A 26144-nucleotide genomic window follows, 5' to 3' on the forward strand; every position below is an offset into this window, starting at 1 on the left:
CATGCCAAGAAACAACAAGCATTTCCCAAACACTTCATCCATTGAGCAATAGCAGCAGCACTGGCAAGATCTTCCGTGATCTGTTTTGCCCAGTGGCTTACCCACGAGTCCAGGGAGGACCACCTGCAGGAGTAAGAGGTCAGCAGTTTATCTGGACCCACTCTGGTTTGTTCCTCCCTGCAGTGTATTACAAGGATGTCAGCATCTGCATTCTGCCATTTGCACATCATCACAGCTCAGAGGCTTAAGAGTCCTTTGCTGTACCATTTGGTGCCCAGATTTCCCTTCCCTCTTAAATTACTGTCATATATTGCAACCACTTTTATGCTAGAGCTAATGCAGCACCCTCTCTGCTGAAAGGCTCCTTTTCCGGCATCCTAATTGCAATATACCCCATCATAATCATTATCACCCCCATTGAGGGATTGCCTTTCCACCACATACTGGGTCGTATGTTCTGGTTTACAGTGGTGCGACATCCCCTGACCTTCCTCCTCATTTATGGCAGCAAAAGAAAAGTCTAGGCCAATGCAACATTCTAAGTAAGCCTTCCTGGCTATGCAGGGACCAGTGTTGTTAGGGCTGTGAGCCTTCCCATCTGTGTGCTGAAAGGACTGTTGCATCATGTAAAAGAAGATAGATGCATAAACTATGCTGGGTGCAAACCATGTGGAACACCAAGAACAGCCTTTGAGCAAGTGTCAGTCTGAGCATCTACCTTCCGCCCCCATACATGGAGGAAGGGTGGAGCAGGCTAGACTGCAATGGGAATGCGATCAGTATCATGCTACTGCAGGGTTTACATGCCTACTGATTTTACTCATGCAACCACGTCGGGTCTCCTCACCTCCTTGCCCTTGATTAACTTTCAGCGGAAGAGTAGGAGTAGGAACATGAACGACACCATCCAAGTGCATAAAGCTAAGCATGTGCATGCTGTGTGGAGGATCCAGGCTTCACTTATGATTCACGCTATTCCCTGGGAGCAATCTGGCAGCCCTGCAGCCATGCAGCCAGGTGTCCACGCTAGCCCTTGTGAATGCAGCCTTGAAGTCTTTTCTTCTCTTGGCCCTGGAATCAAGCCATGGATGCTGGGAGAAAGGATTGGGTTTCCTTTTTTTGGTTTTTTTTTTTTTTTAATATTTTCCTATGAACCCACCCAATTTTGCAACACTGCAAAATGAAGGCTTTGCCTGGTTGTTTTTTTTTTTGTGTCCTGCTGAGGGAAGGGACAGAAAGAGCTGGGTGAGATAAAACAATGGAAATTAGAGTGGAATGGAAGAGTGTGAAAAACAAGAAGGTTGAGGTTGTGAAAAGCAAGACCAGGCTTGGGAGAGAAAAGCCCTTTCATGTATTTAGATGTTGTCTCACAGCTGTACTACGTATGCATCAAATACCAACCCAGTAGGTACAGAAAGCACAGACAGGTATGAAACTGCTAACAGAGCTTTTGTAAGCTACTATTCAGTCTAAGGCACAAACCGGGTGACCTTGCCTTTAGCTAAAATCTATTAAATACATACAGGCATATGTGTAAATTGAATTGCCTTAGGAAAAAAAAAAAAAAAAAAGGAAAAAACAACCCTTGGATTAAAAATGACAGCAAAATCACATCAGGTAATCCTACGCAGTCTGGCAAACTCTACAACTGCTTTGAGTTACTCCTGACCCTGGCAAGTCCCCATTCAGTGTGTGGTCCTTGGCCGGGGTGGCTGTGCCACTGATCTCAGTGCTGCCAGGCCTCCGGCTCACTTCCCTGTCCTCCCCCGTTGCGCTCTCTTTCATTATGATGGGGTAATATGGAGTCGTGGTTAGAGTTCAGCAGAAAACAGAATCAGAGGCTTTAATGTTTGACAGTCCTGCTTGGGATGGACCAGCAGGGCCTGATTCTTGGGGGGACCTTGTCTTTATGAATTTTGTGCATGAGGGGCTCCTGAGAATTCCATGAAATGCCTATCTCATTCTTTACCACCAAAATCCATTTTAAAACACAGCACTCATTTTCATGTTTTCATAACACCTCATTTGCAGGCATATGATTAGACCTACTTAATGCTTGTAATCAATGAATGCTTAATTGCTGCTGGTGAAAAATGCTGGATAAATGCAGAGCACTGCTTGATTGAATGCTCTTTGATTGGCTAATGGATCACTATTACTCTTTTAGATTCTGCTTAAGCAAGCAAAATATCTGGGCTGGTGTAAAACAATCCTGCATTGATCTCTCCAGCCAAGTGGGGTCTTTCCAGTAATTAGAAGGGTGGTGACAGGAACAGACTTGGCTGGCTGGAGGACCAGGGGGACTGGAAAGAGGGTGGTGTTTTGTTTTTTTTTGTGTGTGTTATTTGGGGATATTTTTTTTCTTTTCTCTTTTTTTTTTTTTTTTTTATTTGAAAGCTATGCAGCAAATAGCAAGGAGAAGATTGGTCAGATCTTTTGACTTTTAGCTGTAAAAAAATCATTTAACATTCCCTGATAAGCCTCTTGATTTAAACAGAGAAGCAATTTCTTCTCCCTGGGAGTTCCATTTGAGTAAGTCTGGCCCCAAAACTTCACAGGCTCAAATCTTTGGAACCAAATTCCAGGAAACATTCATATGTGGATGATGCATCTGTAACAGATACAAAGGGGAGAGGGGAAGCATTTGGCAATTAGGAGCTGGAATCATTTATAACTCCAGCTGGTACTTCTCTTTTTTCAGGTGAAATGTCTCAAGGGGAGGAGGAGAACCTGTCAGTGGCATGTTTTGCACTATGTCTTGCCTTTTCTCCATATTAAGGTTTTCCCCCATGAACTCTCCCAAAGGAGGCCAATTTCATGAGCATGGAGTACCAGCACTAGGTTGTTCTCTGCTTTCCAACACCCTGCACAAAGGTCGCTGAAGAGCATCCTCACTGCATGCCTCTGGATTCACATTAGTGAAGGTGAGACCAAACCATAAGCCACTCTCTTAGTGGACGTTCAGGACAAGAGGGACCATGTAACAGCCATAGGTCCTAATTCCTTGTCTGACTGTACCTTTCTGGATCCTGCAAGAGCAGGACCATCCAGTGCTAAGCACCCCCAGGACACAGATGCCAGCAGGTTTGGGAAGAGAGCAGAGGATCACAAGGATCTGCTGGCACCATGCAGGCTCACTTCCACTGTGAGATGTTGCTGATGCTCTGTGTAGATCAGGAGTGAACTTTTCCTATAGAAAGAAAAGGGCATTAAGAAAAGCAACAGAGATGTTAGCTGTGAGAAACTGATTTTCACTTTCTTTGTAAATCCAGATGAGCTCCGTGGCAGACAGATCACAGGCCATCCAGCACTTGCAAGACAGACTACCTAGAGAAGCAACAGCACCAGCACATATAAGTCTTGGAGTACAAGTGAGGTTTCACAACCCAGCTCATTGTCTCTTTAACTTTATGTTCAAATGCTCAGGCCTGTGCTCCAACATAAATACATTGCCTGAATTTCCCTCCCTGCTACATTATTCCTCTTGAGCTGTAGAAGATTATACACAATAGATAAAAAAGTGCTTGTTTCTTTGACAAATGCAAGGCTTAAAGACCACCCTCTGTTCTTGAGCAAAATTAGCTTATCTTTGCCCCAAAAAATGTTGTTACTAAATATGAGCCATCATTTGTGTGTGGCCTGAATGAGACGCTCAATTCATCTTATTAGAGGTTATCCTTTAAGGAGGTTTAAAAGGAAATGCATTGTTCTTAATTACTCTTATCTCAACAGCTGTATAATTCCTGGTTTTGATTTAAAAAAAAAAAAAAGAAAAAAGAAAAAAGAATGTCCAAAGAAAGATTACACTGAAAGCTGCAGATGGGTCTGAACCCAGATTGCAAAGTTGAACTGCAGCTCCTATGTCTGTGCTAAACTGTCTTCCTCTTTCCTTTGAGAAGGTGTGTGTCCTTTCTCTTCTCCCAGAGTTAAACCACGAATCTGTTCAGAAAATCTCAGAAGAATAGGCTTCATCTCTCTTTCTGGTTTTAAAATTGTCCTAATAACATTCTTTTTGTTGTATCAGAAAACAGTAAACAAGACTTGGTGCGGAAACACTACTTTTCTCTGTCATTCCTGCACCCCAAGCTACCCTGAAGAATTTTGTAAATATTTGCATCAGAAAGGCCCAAACCCAGTATTTCTTTTCCATTCAGTGAAAATTCTAAAAAAAAAAAATCAAAGCAAATTGAAATTTGTGTGAAATTTACTACCATGCTAAAAAGCTGCTTTCTGTTGGTTAAATGTTTGCACAAAAAGTGACATTTGCTGTGATGCTGTACGGTTGTCACAAGCTGCTACCCACTTTGAAGTGGAGCAGTACATAATGGATCAAATTCTCCACAGAGCTCAATGCCAGAGTTTCAAGTGCTTGGCATCTCGCATTTGGTCCAGCTTCTCTGAAGTGGTCAGCATCCAGCAGCTTCTATTGTGACAATAAGTGGCAAGATGTTTTGCAAAAGGGCTTAGCTACCAAGTTGCTGAATTCTTTTGAAAAATCTGGTCCAGGATGGTATTGAAAGCGGTTTCAGCCGGTTTGACTGAACCAGCTGTTGAATCACAGTGGATTCCTTGAACTTATTATAACATGCCTCCCCCATGAAATGCTGCCCCCTTTCCCAGCAACCAGGTAGTTGGTATGTCCTGCTTTCCACTGGTACCATTTTATCATTCCAGAAATACAGATGCATCCTTCTTTTTCTTCCATCCCGCCCACTCAGGCCCAGCCCCAGTCCCTACGTTTGCATATAGAAGGGTTTCTTCCATGGTTCAAGGCTGAACTTAGTAATATTGAGAGGATGGTATGTCTCTCTTTTGGTTTCTCACTAAATGGCATGTTGAAAAACAAGCAGTTTCAAGCTGTGGGTGTTGGACTCCTCTAGAAACATTAGTCCACGCGCACAAGTCATACTGAGATGCACATGTGATACATGTGTGCCATGAAAAGGCTACGGGAAGGACTGGAACAATGGACAAGCAGGAATATTACACGTACCAAAGCTGCTTTTTGTTGATATCTTATATAAACAGACTGATGAAGAGACTTCAGTTTCGACTGGGCTACTTAGTGCTCATCACATTGGAAAACCAGACTGCTTTGGTGCCACAATATGGAAGTAGGCTCTGATTTTCACAAGCATTTGAAATCAGAAAGAATTAGACAACAGTAACAGCATGGCTGTGGAAGCCTGATTTTATCAAATTTAGCAAACTTTGCCTTCAAATACCAATTTAAAGATGCAAAATAAATTAAGCGGCTGCCACAACTGCTAACCATGCTGCTTTCCTCTTGGCTATCATGTAGGAAGACGGAGGATAAACTACTGTGTCTGGGTCACCGAGCAGGTGCCCATCCTGCAGGGGCTCCTTTCAACCAGGAAGAAGCTCAGCTCATGTGTGCCTTTCCAGTATGTCCTCAGTATCTTATCCAGGAGGACTTGGTTGGTTGGACATGGGCAGTCAGAGATCTTCTTCCCACAATAAGGTGTTCAAATGTTTCCAGGGACAGGGCATTTACAACCTCTCTGGGCAACCTGTTACAGTGTTTCACCACCCTTGTCATAAAAATTTTCTTATATCTAGTCTGAATCTACCTTCTTTTAGTTTAAAACCATTACCCCTTGTCTTATCACTACAAGCCCTGCTAAAAAGTTTGTCCCTGTCACCATCTTTCTTGTAAGCCCCCTTTGAGTATCAACAGGCTCCTATAAGGTCCCCCTGGAGCCTTCTCTTCTCCAGGCTAAAGAACTACAACTCTCTCAGCCTTTCCTCATGGGGGAGGTGTTCCACCCCTCTGATCATCTTCATGGTCCAGTGGCTAGAAATCAGAACCTACCTTAACCAGTTTCTCCTGAGGACCTCAGGGTGAAGCAGCTACCAAGTTTGCATGGTGTATCATTGCTATACATACAATAGGCTTGCTAGGCATCCAAGGCACTGGCTTTCCTCTGACAAAGCATGTGGTAAATCACTAGAATATCTTGCCTGCCTGCTGTCTTTCTTATGTGGCATTTCCTAAAGACCTGATCTTGAACTGAACATGCTATGAAGAACTTCTGTAGGTGCTCCTGTAGATAAATTGCAGCTTAATCTCTGGCAGATAGCAGCAAGTTACTGCTATCCAAACATTGGTACTACAAAGAAGCACAGAACACATTGTTGATGTTTCTCATATAATTTTAGATTTGGAAGGTATGTTCTTCTTTCAATAGATCTTGAAATTTCAAGCAAGTATAAAACATCATGTTTTTAAACATCTAAATAATAATATTTTTTTTCATTGCAATCATTCTTTGCTGTATTAGCTGCATAGTGATACTGGACAGGATAATAAATCAGCCTGTGATGGGAGCTCTCTACTGGTAATCAAACACTGGTGATCAGGCTCTGGCTGCTGGTAGGTTCAGCAACAGATGGTTATTTTGTACAAAACCCCATCAGTTACTATGAATGTGCATGTGAAGGTCACCTCCTATTCAAAACACAGCAACTAGCGAAAGCACCTAGACACTGTTTCTCTGTAGGAAATACTACTGGTTAAGCAGTGTTAGCTCAGAATACCAAATTTCATCTGCGAAGATGTTCAGCTACTATCAGTAGTGGATTTGGGTCTTCCCTCCTGAATTGCACAGTCTTATTTCTAATCCCCCAACAGCAACATTCTTGCTTTTATTTCTCATTAGTGAAAGGCTACAGGGGGAGTGCAAGATTAATGACTGCAGCACAGCCTTACTCAGTACCTACAGCAACGACAGCTGTTACCTCATACAAAACAGTATTTTTCTCCCCAGTACTCATTCCACCTACACCAGCAACAGAGATAAGGACATTTACAGTTTCCCAAATTCCTTATCTTTATTTCTAGACATTCTTAGCGAGTGTATAAAGCACCACTGCTAGGCATGAAACAGGGTGGGGGGTCAGGGAGTACAGGGGGGAACTCTCCACAAAGCTTAAAGAGGCACTACAGCCAGATTTAAAAGAAACAGCAAAGGGGTATGGCAATAGGCCATCTCTTCCAAAACAAGCTCTGACTCCTATCCAGACATATGCTTCGCAAAGAGTGAAACAGCCAAACAGGTATTGATAACAGAGGAATTATTTTAAAATACTTATTTTCCTTTAAAAAGATTAATATCTGCAGCTAAAGAGAACCTGTTAATTGGAACTTTAGTGCGCCGTCCATGCAGAAATAACCATTCGCCAGCACAGCAGAGATCAGACATGACAAAAAATAGCTTGACTCATCCAGACAGTAATTCAAAGCAGCAAAATATATTCAATCCTACCCAAAACCCCATCGTGCATTTTCCACGTGGAAAGTAGACGGCTCCCACAGAGAGTATCTTGTTGTCTTAAGCATTTTTGAAGTTGCACTAGAAAAGTGCACCAAGTCACGCAATATAAATGGACACATTGCTACTTATCACACACGTACATCATTTTGTACAGCTTTGTACATTTTTGTTGTTGCTAGGGATACAATTTAGTGAGGACTTGACCTGAAGAATGATTGAGCAATCTCTGTACGTGCAATGATCCCAGCAAAGGGCTGGGGGTGCCCAGTACCTCTCATGAGCAAGCCTGTGCTGTATACAGTTGTCTTACATCCTGCAAAGCAGGCAGCTGATTTATAGCAATGGCTTGAGCACAAACTGGTTTGGGTAAGGCTCATTCCCATGGTGGAGTTCCAGCAATGTCTGGTTCAGACTTCACTGAAAATGTAAACCTGTTCCAGTATCGTTGGTCTCATTTTATGACCTTGGGTGAAACACCGGACTGACTCTAAATAAGTGCATGTAATTCTGACTATTATCAATCACTCAGCATCCAGAAGAGATGAGAACAACTCACCCACTCTTCATTGGTCTGATGTTTCTAGCGGCTAAGCCTGCTAACTGGAAAGGAAAGACTGCACATTTCTGAAGCAAAAGGATCTCTCACATCATAAACATGAAGTTCTGAATGTCATTTTACCAGAGGATACAGTTCCCTTTTCTTTTAAATTAGAGATGAGTGAAATGGGTTGAACAAAATAAAACCTGGTCCAGATTTCCTCTGAAACCTTGAGATGGCCTTAGCAGAGAATTAGATACAATGAACATGTTAAAATAACTAAATCTCATTTGAAAACATCAAAGAAACAGAAACACCACAGGCCACATTTTAAAAACTGGCTGCCTGAACAGTGAAAGGAAAACTGTGTAAGCACCACCTCATATACCAAATATGCACTGATGTGTGCAAAAAAGGATACTCGCATACTCCACCACCATTTCTCCTCAGGCAGTTGTCCATTCCTTTACAAAAAAACTGGTCTTGTACAGACAGAAAGTAATCAAGTCCATTTGTAAGAACAGTTGGGTTATCTAATTTTGAAAGCATATGCCCAAATTATACACTCTGCCCAAAGAGGATTGGTATGCTCTACCAACATGCAAAGCTGTGGCCAATATTCAGGCTGCTTCAAATTTCTGCACAAAGCTCACTTTTAAGTACCTTCATTTCTGAGTGTCCAAATGGAAACACTGACTTTTGTAGGGCAGGATTTCAGTACTCTCTTTTTCAAAGGAGCCCTTCAGGATGCCTCCTGCTAGACCTCTCCCAGGGTCGCTGTAGGTGGTCATGAAAAGGTAAAGCATGGTCCTCAATCAAGTATTTTCTCTCTACCCTTTGTGAAGGAATCATGGTCCTTCTTACAATGGTTCCTGGCAGAAGAAGTGTCACAGCAAAGTTTCCAGGTATTGCACAGAGTGACTAAATAAAATCTCTTGGAAAAAGTTCAGTCTGACAGCATCAGGCTGTAGGCTACAGCTGTGTCCACTGCAAGAACAGAGAAGAGATGCAAAAATAATTTTAGTGTACCTTTCCACTCCGTTATCTTTCCACTGTCCTCAGCTGCCTCAGCATGAGGATAAACATGTTCCAGGGAGCCTGAGGTGGGCTGGCTGATGCCCACTGGCCTAGCCACCCCAACCCACAGCCCTTGCAGAGCCCCTGGGGATCCGCTGCCTGCCCTGGGCACGCAGCAAGGGAAAATGGGTTGGGAAGGATGGGTGTGAAGCCAGCTGAGCAGCCCAGAGGCTCCGGCCCAAGATTTTGCCAGTCAGCTTTATTACAAACATTTGTGGTGTCCCAATGAGAACACTTCAAAATGCTAGAGCTCACACCACAGGCAACAACTGCAAAGCACACTGCTTATTTATTTATTATTATTTATTAACTGAAAATGAATCTGCTTCTACAGTTTTTAAATGTGTGGGTGTGGGGGTGTGTGATAAAAAACTACTCCTTGCCCCATGCAGTGGAAGGTGCTATTTTTCCATCAGGGAAAGAAAGGGGCATACTGGACAGGGGCACCACACAGCTATGGCACCAGCTCCAGCAGGCTGTGTCCATCACAAGCTGACTTTTTTAAAAACTCAGGGGTCAGGTTTAGTGCTAAAGAAAGTGAGGAGCAAGTTGCACAGATGTGTTGTCCAAACTTCCCTGCACAGCTCTGCCAGCACAGTGCATCTTAGCCATGTCCTGCAATAACCTTGTTATCCCAGTCCCTGGGAAGAGACTTTTGTAATTTTCCCATGATTAGATTTTTTGTACAGACTTTTCTATAGTCTGTTTCACCAAAATACCGTCAGGGTTTCTAAACATTGAGCCTTTATGTCTCTCCATGGTGTCTGTCAGATTGAGCAGACGTACTATTTCCATTTTTCGGATGCAGAGAGAGGCTCCAGCACAAGCTCCAGGGTCACCCCAGGAGCCTGGATGAAGCTGGGAAGAAGTGCGCTCTGGGTGCAGGCAGGGGTGCAGGTGAGAGGATCCTGGCACCGTGTCAGTATGTTGAGCTGGAGTTGCCAGTGCCATGACTTCACGAAAGTCATGGGAGTGAAAGCTAGCAGATCTGAAACTGTGACAAGTAGAAGGAGAGGCAGCTCCCTTGGCTGGTCCATTTTTAAACCCTATGGACTTAAAATGTCTGAAACATCAGTGCTCTGTAGAAGGAATATCTGGCAACATCAGCTTTCAGCAACGCTGACACCTGGCCGAACAATGATGTCTCAAAAGTACTTAACATCTGCAAAATTCTGAGGTTCTGCTCTTGTGTTTGCTAGGCACAGGCAAATTATTCCACATTTGTCAAATTTATGTTCTCTTTGAATTATTGCAATTTTAAAATGCAGCTGTATCATCCGTGAACATTCAGAAGAAAAGCTAAAAATAAATTTAAGAAAATAACCCAAGAATTGGGGGGTGGTGTGGTGGTGGTGTGTCTCTAAAAACCAAGACTCCAACCCTGATCTAAACCAGACTGTTTCTTTCTTTCCCCCCACCCCCTTCTTATTTAAAGTGGACTGGAAGGGAAAAGACTCCATCAGTCTCTGAGTCTGTAAACCTTTCCCCTCCCTAATATCCGAGACAAGACTTAAAGAAGAACCAGCCTGGAACAGAACATGAAAAACCTTCTGAAAAATGACTAGAGGCCTAATGCTGTCACTGTCCCATGTTTATTTTTCTTTCTTTGATGTCTGATGTCAAAGAGAAAATAATGTCATCTGCTGGAAACCCAAACATGTTTGCATTTTGAGGTAATTAGAATTAATGTTGGAGGGCAAAACTAACACCGAGCCACTCCAGTCTTTCCCATGTGAGGAAAACATTCCATAATGACTTACATTTAATCTGGGAGCTGGCAGGCAGTCAGGAGCAGCCCGGATTCAGGCAACAGGGTAATATTTCAAGAACATTTTCTTAAAACAAAATTAAAATAAGATAAAATAAAATAAGCTATCTATATGTTCTCTGATTTATAAATGATGGCAGCCTAACTGTGCTGCCTCAGTTCCAGAAGGGTGCAACTCTGCTGAAGATCAATGGCTGACAAGGGTGTAAATCAGGGAGTAATGGCAGCCCTGGTTCAAGACCACCACTGCTTCCTAAGTACTCAGCACCCACAATTGCAGCCAGATTGTCTAAAGAGCTCAAGCCCCCATTCACATTCAAACAAGGGCCAGATTTTTGTAAGTGCTTAGCACGCAGTCTCTCCTCATTGTGCTGAGGTCTTTCGGAAAATTGGTCATACATGTTTGTTTTGGACCACATCTTGTCACCTTTTTACATGTTGGGTAGCATCTTACTCAGTGAAGAATCCTGCTGAGGATTCTAAATATTACTGCAGAAGGACTCTCTCTTAAAAAGCATATGCAAGCTATGTTGCTCAATGCCCTGCTGGACGAGTCTCAGATACTATAGTTATTACTGAGCTATGAAGACCTGACCAGAATAAAATCAAAGTGAATCAAACCAAACTGAGTAGCTATGGGTTAAAATGAGGAACTCATTTGAAGCTCATGAGAAACTGGGTTTGGTCCTCACAGGGCGAAAAGAAAAAAAAAAAGTTATTTCTGAACTGGGGACTTTCGTTTGAATTACTCAGCCGTCTTCAGGGGTTAAAAATAGAAAAGCAACCTTTTCCAGTTCAAAGAAAATAAATGGCTACACTTATCTGTATGGGTAATTCAAAACAGCTGAACTCCAAGAGCTGGAACCTTCCACACAGCTAGTCCTTGCTGAGGAGTAGCTTCCCAGCAATATTTGACATATTAGAAAAAGAGGAGTAGCTTCCCAGCAATATTTGACATATTAGGAAAAGTTACATTATTACAGACTGCTCTGAGGTAAGTAAAATGCAGATTGTTGCTACATTCAAAGGTAGGTTATGGGTGCTAAAACTATGGAATAGATTAAAACATTCCAAACCAAAACAAAGAAGCTTTTCCTCTCACGTGGGTCGATTGCAACTCCGTTGACATCAACTGTAGTTAAGAGCAGAGCAAATGTCGTATTTTCCCTTCTGCAACTCTGCAGAGGTGTGTGCGCTGGCCCTCGGTATTGCACAGCTGCTGTGGCAACCCAAATGACTGCACGTATGGCTAATGCACTCACATGATGTACCTTGCGCTACAGTTCCATCTCATCAGTTCCCCAAGACCCATGGGGATTTCACTGGTTCAGTCATCATTTTCCCCTTTTCATGCATCATCCATAAGTTTCTCTTTTTCTGCCTTTTCTGACAGGTCACGCGGTCCCAAAGATACACATGAAAGACAAATGATGTGGGGCCTTTTCTGTTGACTGGCTTGAGTCTGGCTCAGCAAACTTGGGCAGGAAGACTGCATGTGCAGAGGAGAAGAAACAGAGTGGCAGAGGAGTGGTTCTCATGGTGCATCTTGTTCTGCTGTCTCTGGTCACTTCACGTCTGTCCTCAGATTTGTCACCTGTGCAGCTGAAGCCCTGGTCTTACACTTGTGTAGGTCAGTTGAGTTACTCTTGCTCTGTATCACTACTGTGGTGGCATGGAAAGATTTGTGGTGGTAGGTTGGTATCACATACTGTCATCCTGTGGGCTGCCTTTCCAGCCCCTCCACCATGCTGTTGCAGCACATCCTTCTATTGACTTCTATTTGACAGCCAGCTAGCAATTGCAAAGGCAGTAGAGATCAACAGAAAGAATCAGGAATGTCTTTCAGCACAAAGGACAACATTTAAAAGGCAATTTTTCTTTGTGTTTCATCAAAGCAGCCTATAGGAAAATGAAATCCCTAACTTTGATTATTATCCAGATCATCAGTCTCTTTAAGTCTGCAAAGCTGAAAGTAGATACCTCTTATATTTGCAACATATTTTTTTTATTTAGCTGTGGCCAAAAAAAGTAAAACAATAGCACGCTGTCCTTTTCAAATTTACATTGGCCCATACAGACGACTCCAAAGACAATTTCTCTAATCTGCAACTGCCTCCCAGGCCTGGACTTAACCAGGCCATTTCCCATGTTGACAAGACAAAAGCATCTTTAATAACTGTAGAAGGCATATTCCTGCGAATGTCAAGGCCATACAAATTCCTGCGCCCTGAGTGCTGCCTACACATCAGATGTGCTCCAGCCACAGCCAAGCAGGAGGCTAGAAGAGGAGGAGGAGGGCTATGCAATTAATTTCTTGCTGTTTTCTTCAGCCCTGGCCTTTTCTGCTGCTTCCCGTCTTCCCTACCCTGATCACCTTTCCCCATTTTCCTCCCTGTCCTTTCAAATACAGGGTTGTGTGCCAGAGGCACGAAACCTGCTGCTCAGTATCAATTTATGCAGCTATGGCAAGAGCTGAGTGCTATTCAGGAGCTGAGGGGGGACTGCATATACATGTTACATCAAGCTGGGGGCTCTGGTTTTGGAAGAGCATTTTCCCCATTGACTTTCCATTCTCAGGAAAAACTGATGACTAGTGGTGGAAAATGGATTGTCAAGAAGCAAGTTCTCAAGAGAGGAAAGGCAGCACAGCTCCAAATCTCTAGGTCTTTTTTATCTGCAAAGAAAGTTTTCCCTCTGCTTTCCTCTTTTCCAAGAACAGCACTGCCATCACAGCTTGCCTGCTGCTCGGTGCTCCTCTCTCCCTAGCTTGCTACCTCCCCATCTATTCCATTGCTTCTCTCCTTTGTTTTCTTTCTTCTATCCTTTGTGCTTCTGCTTCCGCCAGCTCCATTTCATTTACAGCAGTCAGGGTTTGCACAGCAAGGGTACGGTGAGATTAACCAGGTTTGGGAAGTTTGCCTTTGCTGTGCACACATGCTCTGTTTTTTTCCCTCCACTCCAAATGAAGAAAAGTGTGTCCAAAACTGCTGTGAAGTTCCTCAGTGAAGAGCTGGCACAAAGTTCCCCAGCCAGAGCAGTGCCATGCCTTTGTCTTGCACAGGAACCCACACACAGCTTACAACAAACAGAATGCCAACTGTTAACAAGAATAAAAAATGTCTCCCCACACAACATGGTAGTACTTTACGTAAAGAAAAAGAAAAAAAAAAAAAAGAGAAATTAAAAAATATATCACACTAATCACAAGTCTTTCATTGTTTAATGTAGATATATCGTACCCAAAACTCATTTCACTTCATTTGGTGTGAAGCTGTGGTAAGTCCATTAAAGCTGAAGGAGTTGCATCTGCCTAGAACTGGTGCAAGCCAGATCACAATCAGATCCGTTACATCTATTGCTATAATATCATCACCTTCCATATGGTGCCGCAACTAGTCCGTATGCTGAACAGAGCACTGCCTAAAATCTGTTCATCCCAAAAGCTGCATTGATCTTAGCCTCTCTTACAGTGAGAGGAGATCCTCCCTCCAGCTTGCAAAGACACAGACATTGTCACAGGGCTGTTTAAAAGTTCCAGTGCATCATGGAGGATTCACTACACATCCTCACGTACTTCTGAACAGAGATACTCAGATCAGGCTCTCTGATGAAAAGCAGAGCTGAATCTCCTTTGCAGAGTCTGTGTGGCCTTGGTACTTTGTAAACTGGACACTGCAAATACGGTCCTTCACGCTACTGCCAACGCACCCTGAGCTTTCCTGAGGTTTCATGTGAAGCTTACCCCTTGGAAGTAAAAGGTTTCCAGCTTCTTCCTCTGACCTAATACAAATAGTCACTGTGTGGATTTTCTAGTGCTCTTTACTAACAGCTATATCTAATTACTTAGAAAATATATCTGTGCCAGTATCCCACCTATTATTTCACACTTTGTTTGGATGAGTACTCTGGTATCTCACTACTTTAATGAACATGAGTTTCTTCCAAGTTCCTCCAGCTCGAGAGTCTTCAACCCTGATCATACCTTACATCCCTGCAAGTGGAGTGTTTGAAACAGGAATCTTAGAATAACAAAGGACCAACACACAAATGTGTTTATCTGCTCCAAAGTCCTCTTTCACTGGCATTCAACTGTCATACATGGTATCCAACAAGCAGCATTTATCATTGTGTACTTATCCTCGTGTCCTCTTGTACCTTTATCTAATGTCATAGCCCAGTTCATTTCTCATCCTAACCTCACCTTCCTTGGGTGAAGTGGTTTGTTTGTGTGTTTGTTAGTCTTGTAGAGTGAGCTGCAGCAAATTCCTCTTTAACCACACATCATAACTGACGTTTTATTTCTCCTTCACTTTACTTTTCAAATGAGATTGTCCCACCTGATCTTCAGGTTCAACCTCTGATCTAAGGGGAAGAGGGAATTGCTGCTGTTTTCCTTGCACTTTTTACCCCACTGGAATTTCCTTGTATTTATTCTAATCAAGTTCCCCACTTTTAAAATATCAAATCTAAATTACCAATGATTAAAACTGTCCAGTGGAGCACATACGCTTGCTGTTTGTGTTAACTCCTGCTCTTTCCTTAGGGGTAAACTGAACCTCCCCTAAACTACGCATCAAAATGAGTGGCTTTAAATAGCAGTCATCTGTGGTATTAATCAAGTTTCTTCTTAAAACCATCCCAGATGTGCCACTCAACCAGCTTATACTGGTTTCTGTACGAACACCCACTGTTATTATTGTACCAACAGATTTTGCAACTTCCTTAATTTCTTTTAACACATGAAGGTCTTGAGCTGACTTTTGCAGCAGTGAGGGTGTGTTAACAGCAGAGGGTTGCATAAATCTGTGCAGCAGGCCAGCTGACCATGAGGGCTGCAGGTACAGGGTGGACGAGAGAAGAGTTACTTTAAACAGATTGCCAGTTCTGCAACATAGCTGACCATTTTCTTTGGCCTGGAAGCTACTGGAAACCAGATGGAGGAGCAGGATGTAAGCTTGGCCTTACACAGCTACATAGGCACGTGAACACAGATCGTGTGAACCCAAAGGCACTTGCCCAATTCCTTTTTTTTTCATTATTTGAGGGGCAGGGAATGTGTCAGGAAACCTGTTAGAAAAAGCAAGCGGATGGGCAGGGATCCACAGCCACTCTGTACCAAAGCATTGAGGAAAAATGGTGTTTGGCAGAGAATGAGGATCCTATAAAAAAGCTCTCCGTCTGGGTCTGGGACACTTGGGACATTCTGAGCATTTTTCTTTCCACCACCCTCAGGCAGTGGGAAATTACTACCTCTTGTGTGAGTGGAGAGAAAACAACTAAACAGTCTCCATTTTAGCATGCAGGACGTAGGTGGGTTGACTTGTCAAAGGAGTGCCTTTTATTTATATCAATGGGCAGGTATCTTCATCCTGGCAATGCTCTGGGGATGTCCTGCAGACTCAGTTTCTACCCTGCATGGTCCAAGCAGCATTGGGGCAGTGCTTCCCTCTGTTGCATTTATCCTGTGTATTCCTTGATGAAAGCAGCCCCCAAACTGCTTTCTGTAAGATGACCTGATACTCCCTGGATGTAAAAATCTGGCTCTGTACCATCATGTGTTCTGGGCCTGCATTTTATTGGATTTGCCACACCAAAAATTTGAGATTAACACACTTAAATCTAAATAGTAAAAGCAAATTCTGAGGAAGGCCCAGTGAAATGACAGCACACACAGCTGAAAAGTCTTTCTACTGCAGGCCTTTTTCAGTCATGTCCTTAATACAAACACCAAACTCAGCCCTATGACATTAGAGAAATCCAGTAACAGTTTCTCATGCAATGGAAACATTTTTGTAGAGACTTACATTTTATTTGGGAATGGGCTATCTATTACAACCAGCAATTCAAGTTGAAGCAATGGAGTAATATTTCAAAAATGATTAGAGCAAAACAAATAATCACATGAATGGTATTATTTTGCAAAACATGCGATCCTCAGTAATTTGTGGTTTTTGGTCCCTGGTGCTAAAATTGTGCTGTGTCTTTAATCAAGCTAATTATGCAAAATTCTCTGAAGGTCACAAAAGGTTCAGGCAGAGGCTTTTGATGCTGAAATGCAAACCAAACACCCATAGTACATTGTTCTGATTAGAAACGAAGCACTGCTTTCTTCAGACTAATACCGTGTTTGAAATTCCACTGTGAAATACCAGCATTTAAACCTCAGATACCCTCAGCCTGCTTTGCACACTGCTGCAAAAATCAAATTATGCCTTCCCACTCTCTAACATGGATATGGAAATGAGCCTTCTCTTTCCATCACCATGCCCTCTAAAAACATTACATTATACTTACAGCATTTATTTATTTTTGGCAGCCAGCCAGAAAAAAAAAATAATCCCCTTTCAAAAATACCCCTCCCTGTGAATTGGATTATGTTGTAATCCATTCTGGATCTACCCCAGGCCTGCTTGCCTTCTGGGGTAAAATGACAATGTTTTGGACAGTTTGCAGGGGTGGGTGGAGGGGGTGGACCACCGGGACACTATGATACAGCCCAGGTTTCTCTCCCACTCCTTAATTTTACAGCCACAAGGAAAAAACCTGTACACAGAGTGGGCTTTGTCCATCTGTGAAACACACGCTCGCCCAGGTTGCTGCTTCTCATGAGGTCATGGTGCAGGACACTGCAAAATGGTTAGCAGTGCCAGCAAAGTGGTGATGCTGGCCCTGGCTGGCATGACTGGCTTGGTACAGGCACAGAGTGATTTGAGGGTATTTCTACCCCACTGCTTGGCACTGCTCAGGGCTGCCAGCCAGGGGATAAGCCATTGGTGCCATACCCCACTGCCATGGGGCAGCTCAGCTCCCAGCACTGCTGCAAGGGTTTACTGTGGCTCTTCTCCCCCCCGGGCCACTGCTTATACTGTTTTGCTGGCATTTTACATTGCTTTTTCCCTGTAAACCTCCACTCTCCTTTAATTTCCCCTTCTTCCTGAGTGGTCTCCATGGCCACTCTTCTCCATCTGACTTTGTGGTGAGTTGGGGATTGCTGGTGTTCTGGAAACCTGATCACCGTGTCTCTGGCTGCAGTGTAGGGACCAGAACTCCCTTCAACTTAAATTGAGGGCAACTCGATGACAAACTGAAGGGACTTCAGAGAGGGGAAAAAAATGATCCAAGGCTTAGATGTGGGCTGAAGGAAAATGAAGGGAATGGGCTTTGCACATATCTTGGATGAATGGTATCTAATTGGGGTATGATAATTCCCTGTAAGTCTTAGGAGAATATAAACACTTAAGAGGCAAAGGAATTGATTAGGACCAGAGATGGGAGTATAAGTGGAATTAATGAGATGAAACTGAGAGCAGAAAAATTTATGCTTTAGAGTAACATTTCCTATTAATGAGATCTACTACAGTGTGGGGTAGGATTCCAAGGAGAAGCAATGGAAACCCTGTTGCTTAAGTTATTTCAGAAAAGACTGGACCAAACACTCAAGAACACACTGTAGGGAACAATTCCACAGTGACAGAAGGATGGAAAAGATGATCTAATAATAGCTCTTTCCATCGCTAATTTATATGGTGACTTTATATTAGAGGGGTTTTTTTTGAGCTGCCCACTTGTCATTAGTAAAAGAAACATGCTAAAAAGTTCCTTCTGGCATTCTATAACAGTCCCATATTTCCCTACTTCCCAGCTCCTGTCTATTACACATATACACAATAGACTTGATGATTTATAGCAGAAACGTCATCCTCCATTCACCCTATTTTGCTGAGTTACTGCAGGGTCTCTGAACAGTGGTTATCTTCTGTGCTGTATGAGCTAAAACATTGCAGCACAGCACAGCAAATTCAGTCAGATGATTCAATATTAATTTCCTGGCTTTGAAAAGTCAAATCTTCAGCCTCATTTGAAAACCATTTCTTTTTCCTATTACCTTTTCTTCACATACACAGGCAGTTGTGTAGAATAACATTTGGAAAATCTTTGTAAATAGAGTCTTATTAATAGAAAAGCAGAACCAGACATTATTCAGTAAAAAGAAGGGGAAGAAAGGCTCTTTGTACTGCAAAAGGTACCATAAGAGAAAGGAAATTCTTGCTGAAGACACATTTACTTCTGTACCATTGACTTTGTAATACATACAGTTCCATATTGCATGAGCTCTATTTTTTTATTACTTTACATCATATACATGAGCAACGCTCTCATTTCAATGAGGGAGGGCAATAAAGGTTGCTTTAATGTCTAATCTAATAATTTGAGTTGTGAAGTGATAGCACAGACTGCCTTGAGTGATAAAGCATAGAAGATGAGTTGCTAGAAATGATGTAGATAAAGACCATCCTGCTTTAGATGAGGATAGATAGATGTCTGGTCAAGCTCCTTTTCAGCCATATTTTTTAGTTTTTTACAGTACCTTCCACTGGCCTGCCTACAAAATGTCCAGAGATCTATTTGCCAAAATATGTGCAGATGCATGTAGGTCAGCTAAATCCAAACATCAGTAGAGTCTAAGGTCACAGTAGATAAGAGTTTATCTTGTCCAGTGTTTCTGAACATTTTCCAAACCATGATCTCATATTACTACAGAACAGAAGAAGGGGTCCTTTTCCCTCTTCTTGACTGTAAAGGGCGGGCAGCTGAAATTCTGTTGGAGGTCCCAGGGCCCAAAGACTGAGAATGAAGGCTGTAGTTCAGCCCCTGAATAGAACTGTACACACCAGCTCCCAGTGCAGATGGCAGCACAGCTGCATGACTCAAGTGTGCAAATAGTGATATGCACAGACAGGACACAGGGCACGCAAAGAGAGGGACCTGAGGTCTGCTGTCTGCCACATACCAAATGAGTTGCTGGTAGAAGGTGACTGATTTTCACAGACTCTTACTAAAGTATACTGACAGTCATGCTAGCATATACCACAGCTAATGCTGACTTCATTAAAGCTCACTGGTCAATGAAAGCAATTGTGTGTTGTCTGGCGGCTGGATTGGAAGACGGGAAAGGATTTGATTCAGTGCTAGCTATGCTACTGACTCATGGCTTACCCTCCAAGTAAGTCATTTGACCTTTCTGTAGTTCAGTCAATCTGGCTGGAAAATTGTGCGGGAAGAAGGGAAAAGCACTATTCTTACTGAAAACCAGAGATGGAATCTGAGCTAAGTTTTCCTAGGGTAAAAAAGAAAGGGACAATATCAGAACGTGAGTCAGGATCAGAACCTCCCTTGCCTTTTCCACTCAGGACGTCTGGTAGTATCATCATTATCATAGCAGAAAAATAATTTACTTCAAGTCTTATTTCTAGTTCAGAAACCAAAAGGAAATACTTGGTGCCTGTGCCAGGTACACTCAGCTCCTGAATAGATTGAAGGACTATCTGAACAGATTTAATAACTTTGGACTTCTCTACATGGATCATATTTAAAGGGTATAAATAACCAGAGCGAACACTGGAACAGAGATGGATTTATATTACTAATATTTAAAAAAAAAAATTCTGATGGGAAAATGGGAAAAAGTAGGGACTTAAAAATACCTTTTTTCCTTGTGTTATGCTTTCTGTCAGATTTTGTACTATAGAGACCTAAAGAACATTTTTTGGCAAAATACCAAGCTAAATACAACGTGGTGTAAGTTCCTAATAATGGAAAGAAAGTCGTGGTGGGAAAGTGTCTAGAGCAGATTTTGTAGACAGAAGGTCCCCGAATTGGCTGCAAAACCAATTTCTTTTTCAGAATGTCTTCCTCATTTTGAAAATATAAATAGCTCTAATTAAATGCCCCAACCTTTTTCTTTTAGTATGAGTAGGAAGTAGAGTTGTAAAAGATTGATTTTGGCCAGTATTGCCATAAAGTGGTGAAAACAATAATGACCTGTAAGGGAAACTGAAATTCATTGGAGGCTGGATTTGTGGTTCTGGATATCTTGAAAATACCTTTATTTTTGTGAGAAACCGCTACTAGACCCATGAAACCAGACCCCCTGTGGATTTCAGGAACATTTGAACTAGAGCAAAAGGCCCTCACTCTGACAGATTACTCAGACTGAGAACTACCGTATGAATGGTACTACTGAAGACACATCCCCCCCATACAGCACCACTCAATGTACTTCTGCACAGTGGGTCTCCAGGGAATAGTTGAATCAAAACTCAGGGGCACTTTGCAGTGAGGGAACCACATGCCAAGTGCTGCAGGTGAGTGGGGCTGTTGGATTCAGGCACTGTGAATTTTCAGTTTTGACATAGCCCTTAATGGAAACAGAGTCTGCTTCCAGTTTGATATCAGTTGAAATATTGAGATGCTTTGACCTGGTAGTAGAAGTACCACTAGAAGCGTGGCTTTAGTACTGTAGCTATTGTATTGCTACCCTGCCAGTCATTTATTAAGGGGCCTCCGAAAGACCTGCCTTATGAAAAAATGGTGCTATATTTTTGTGGATCCAAATGTTTCACTTAGGTCTTTCAAACTTCTTTTCAAGAAGTATTTAGCTCTTTCTCAGTCTAGATACAGGGATTATCAGAGCTTCTAGGTTAATAAGACCCATTAACTATAATGACAGCATTGCACAATAGGCATCATTAGTGGGGAGGAGCTGGACTGTGGAGATGGGTTTTCTTCATCAGAAGTTTTATTGTTATAAAGCGCAGGACAGATAGGAACATTTTTATGAGTCCCAGGGATACCACTTCTCCATCAGCGTCATGAGAAGAAAAGAAGTCTCTCAACTCTATTTTCAATTAGGTGGTAAAACATGATCAAGAGGCTCTTTGTGGGCTCTTGTGAATTAGTCACCATCACTGAACTGTTGTGTTAAAAGACATAAGAGGACATAATGGACAATAGAGGTCTGGCAAGATTTCACAGTAAACAAATCTGAACTGAAACTTTAGACTTCTTTGAACTCAGACCTGACCTTGCCCTAAGCTGGTTTTACATCCAGAAATTATTGTCTTGGCTTATACACAGAAAATCGGAACTGTACTGCTAGATGCGAAACACCGTGAACTCTGATGCTCTGAAATAAAGCCAGGCATCTGTATCACCTGGGAAGTTAAAAATATTTGGAAGCAGAGTTTGATAGGCGTCAACATTGTAGGCATGGCTCATCTGTTAGACTTCTGAATAGTTTCAAAAGTTTTGCTTTCAATCTGTGCAAACACTTCATTTTTAAAATTCCCCTCTGTTACTTCTTAAGTGTAGGAGACAATTTTTTCTGAAATGACTATTTTTTTCTCTTAGGATGCAATCAGGAGGGGAATATTGTCTCTTTCTCACATGCTTTTACCTTGTTAATAAATTAACTTTGTACATTTAGATCACAGTAATATCATAACTTCAAGGAATTAACAATCTGGTCATAAAGTACAAGTGCCTCATGACCACACTACAGGAACAACATTCCTGAAGTAACCTCAACTTTTCTTCTTTTTTTCAACCTTGCTTTTACAGTAATACTGCGTAAATTATCTTACATTGCAACAAGGAAAAGCAACTGAGCCAAGTCCAAAGGGACAGATGCAACAAACAACTTTTCTTTTTCCCATGTGCTGAGCTGGTCAAATGCAAGCCAGCTGCACACTGGAAGCAATGGATGCATGGTAAATATGTGTGAGCTCAATGTGCCCTGAATTCTTCATGTCCAGCCAACTTTAGAATAAAGAGAACAAATAAATGTACCTGCACATATGAAGATTTAGCTTTGGGCTCATCTTGAAGTTCGAGCATTTAAATGAACAATTTGCCTTTGGAAGATGAAACAGCCAGATTAACTTCCAACTTAGCATAGATGCCAGATGCCATAGATGCTATAGCATCATATTAGTGCCACCTAAAACCTGGTGCAGTCAGAAGGCCCTAAAATGGCCTGAGGTATGCCAAATCTGGTGTCAAGTTGTGTTCTGTCATCATGACTCTACGCTTAGTAGAAGTGATTGTTTCCTCTGCACAATAGCGTGGTGGTTGTTATTCTTTTCATCTAAGACTGGAAGAGTTGAGACTGCTGCTGGTTTTTGCACTTTCCAGTTTTTCCTGTAAAAAAATTTCTACCTCTCCCCAAGGTAGGATAAGGCAAGTATTTCTAAGAAAGTTTCTTTCCCAATTCTCAATTGTCCTGGAGCTCATCAAGATCCTCTGCAGCCATAAGTTTCTCTACTATTTGAATGTGTATTAGTGCATCAAGCTTTCAGGTAATTTTTTAATGTCATCTTTCCAGAAGTCTGCTGTTACCATGCAAGTCATGCTTCAGAACCATAGTGCTCAAAATTGTATGCTTGTATAATTCTATAGTTGTTATACTAGAAAGCTTTTATTTAAAGATCCTTCTCTTACAGTGTGCAAAAAGGGGCCAAGATGAGAAAGAAATGAGAAAACATGACAGATAAAGCAGATAGAAGTAGGCTTGTATGAAATTGTGTACTGAAAGCAGATGTACCATTCAGTAGTTTCTGAAATTCTGGTCCCTAATATTTGAAACTGTTCACACAAATACCTTGCAGCATCTAGAAAACAGCACTAATGTCTTTTGGCAAATTCAGGAGCAAAGCTTGTAATTTTCTAAACTACTTAATAATAAAATACAATAAAGGCAGGCCAGCCTTTTAGATTTAGATAGGCTGGTTTCCTCAGGCAGTGTCAAACAGCATTGGTATGGTGACAGTCTGGTATCTCACAGTCTGCCAGAATTAGAGTGTAACGCTGCTTGTGATTGTAAACTGCAGTGGGGAAGTTTGTAGTTTCTCTTCTTTGGTATAGAACACCCATTTCTTTCTAGATGACTCATAAGATCATAGATCTTCATTCTGTAACTCATCCAACATTTAACATACCCTTTGTTGCATTGCATACCCCTTTAATTTGAGAATTTTACATTTAGAAAGTAAGAAGGAAACAATTTTGTGGCAGGTGTTCATTTTCTTTTATTTTTCTTTTCTTCTTTTCTTTTCTCTTTCTCTTTTTCAATAATTTGAAAACTGCTGCCAGCTCTTTGTGGAAGTGTTCCCACTTATGGGGGTATGATATGGTGGAGGACAAAGGATTATGCTTTGGCACCTAATATATCTTTGTGCTTTTGAGACACTGACCTGAGCCTTGCTCTCTCTGTCACCACCAGTGTCACAGCTAACCTTCTGAGCACTTTCCAGGCAGGTAAAGGTTTATTAAAAAAATGAGAACTCTGCTACAAAATGAGTTTCTACCTTTGTCCCTATCCTGGTTAAAGAAGAACTCTCCCCCATCTCAGAGGGCACTGTTCTGGGCTACAAGTTGTTACTCTGGTATCTATATAATCAGTGATGGACATTTTGTCATAAATTACATCGATAATGCATTTCCAGAAGGTTTACTAAAAAAAACCCCCAACCTTTAAGAACCGTGCCTCACCTCTGTTCCTAGCAAGGAAGCTATCATCTACCAATCCACCATCCTCAGTCTTTCCTCAAATTACAGAAACAGTCCTTAAAATATTGCCTTAGCAAAAAGGAGGAATCAGATTAAATCCTGATATCGGAGGGAAGTAAACTTCTGCATGACCTTGAGGGCTAGGCGCAGGCAAAATAGAAAGAAAGGGGACATTCTTGTTTTTCTACACAACGCTGAAACTATACTTGGAAGGTCCCAAGATATCAGACTGGAAAGTTGGGTTGCTTCTAGTCACAGTATCACCACAGTGGTATTTTTGTGACTTATTTCTCCAAAATCCCCCTAAAGAATAAATACCAGAGAACCCTACTAGAGCTTTACAGGTAAACAGAGAAGAGACAATTTCCAATAAGGTTTCAAAAAATGTGTCTGAAACAGCTGTCCAAGTGGCACATACTAAGTATCTGGTAGAATGGTACAGCATAAGCTATTGGTACTGATGTGGGTTTGTCTCACTCCTGAATAATCTCAAACCCATGCCAATAAAAGATTTATCGTGCAATGCTACGTCTTCTCCCCCTTCCACTCTGACCAAATGAAGTGAAATCAAAATTAATCAGTAAATTACTTTAACCTCGGTATGGTTCTCATTTCCCACATCTCCATTGCTGCATAAAACTTCCCTTTTTTCAGACAGTTCACTGTTTACATGATAAACATACTCCCTGCATTACCCTTCTGGACTTGAGTTGCTCAAGCATGAGAGCTTCAGTACATCCCACTTCCTTACCAGCCCCTTGAAACCTCCTTGATGACAGTGCTTGGTGACCACAACAGGCAGTGAGCACTAATATTGCAGTACAGAGAATTTCCCCCCACCAATGAAGCATAACATTCAGTTTCCCCAGCTGTTCTTCTCATTCCTGGAAACCTGCTGGAAGCCACTGTGGAGGTAAATGGACTATCTTGGCACAGAGGCATCACTCACATCTCAAAAAGAATTGACTGAAGAGGATAAGGCTCTTTCCCTGAGACTGGCAGCAAATTTTGTTGCACTGTTGGGATAAAAAAATGCTTTAAAGTGTGTGTATTATGTGTGTGTTATCTGGAAGCTCACCAAAGAGAAGGACATTTCTCTGGAGGTTTAGTTGGGACAATTGACTCCCCGCGAGCTGCTGGCATGGAGGGTGTGCTTGCAAGAAAAGGTTTCATGGCCAATGCTTATCCTTGCCCTGCTGTCCCTGATTCCCTGTGCTGTTGCAGATCCATAAAATGGTGGTTTGCATCCGACAGGCACAGCCCTTCCCCAAGCGCAGCAATGGAGTCAATCTGCCCATTTCTTCTACTGGCACAGAAATGTCCACCAGTGTCAGTGGAGGGTGTATAGTTGAGAAAGAAAGAAAAAGAGGCACAAATATGTAAGGCATCTCAGGCAGCAGCCTCAGAAATTAGACCTCCAGCTTACCCAACATAAGATATGTCACTTCAGTGATTATGTTTGTTGTGGAAAAATACACTCCACCAAGTCAGTTTTACTATGAGGACTTGCTAGTGATAAACCCTACTGAGGCACATATTCACATCAGGAATGTCTCTATCCCACCAATCTTGCCTATCTAATAAACCTCATCAGCTCATAGGTCTTTTAGCAGTGTCCTTCCAGAATCACTTCTGCGAAGCAACCGACAAAGGCCAGGAGAAAAAAAAACTAATTACCAGGAACTTAAATTATACTTGTCATTTTACTCCAGCATAGAATTCAAACTATCCACAAAACCAGAGGGTTTTATACCATATTAATAATTTACCAAGTTAATTTTTATGTTCCTCCCAATTAATTAACTAAACAGTAAGAGCCAGGATGCAGTCTCAGATCCAGGGATACCATCTGTCACAACCTGGCTCAGTCCCATCATGTAAGGTCACCAGTCTGCTGTGAGTGGGCTCAATCCATGAGGTCCCACCTGCTTCCAAACCAGCCATTTCTGAGGCAAACTGCCTCTCCTTGCGCTTCCTGGTGCCCTGTCCCCTTTCCAGGGAGGTGAAACCTTGCAGGGCAGCCAGCCCCCTGTGCTGCCTGGGGCTCATGCTCACTTCTGGGAAACTCATGTGGGGTTTCAGGGAAGCATTTCTGCACTTCCAGTTTAACCCTCACACC

The 26144-nt window shown here is 42.2% G+C and overlaps 1 long non-coding RNA gene across 1 annotated transcript in view; it reads right to left on the bottom strand.

Annotated features, from left to right (window-relative positions):
* The window catches only part of LOC308061744, a 51105-nt gene extending 25812 nt beyond the window's left edge, over positions 1-25293 (bottom strand). Inside the window, exon 1 of the long non-coding RNA XR_013927341.1 lies at positions 1-25293. This is a non-coding gene — a long non-coding RNA (uncharacterized lncRNA).
* Between the last annotated feature and the right edge of the window lie 851 nt (positions 25294-26144).

The sequence above is a fragment of the Falco punctatus genome (genome assembly GCF_963210335.1).
Source record: "Falco punctatus genome assembly, chromosome: 4".
In the NCBI taxonomy this organism is placed as follows: domain Eukaryota; kingdom Metazoa; phylum Chordata; class Aves; order Falconiformes; family Falconidae; genus Falco; species Falco punctatus.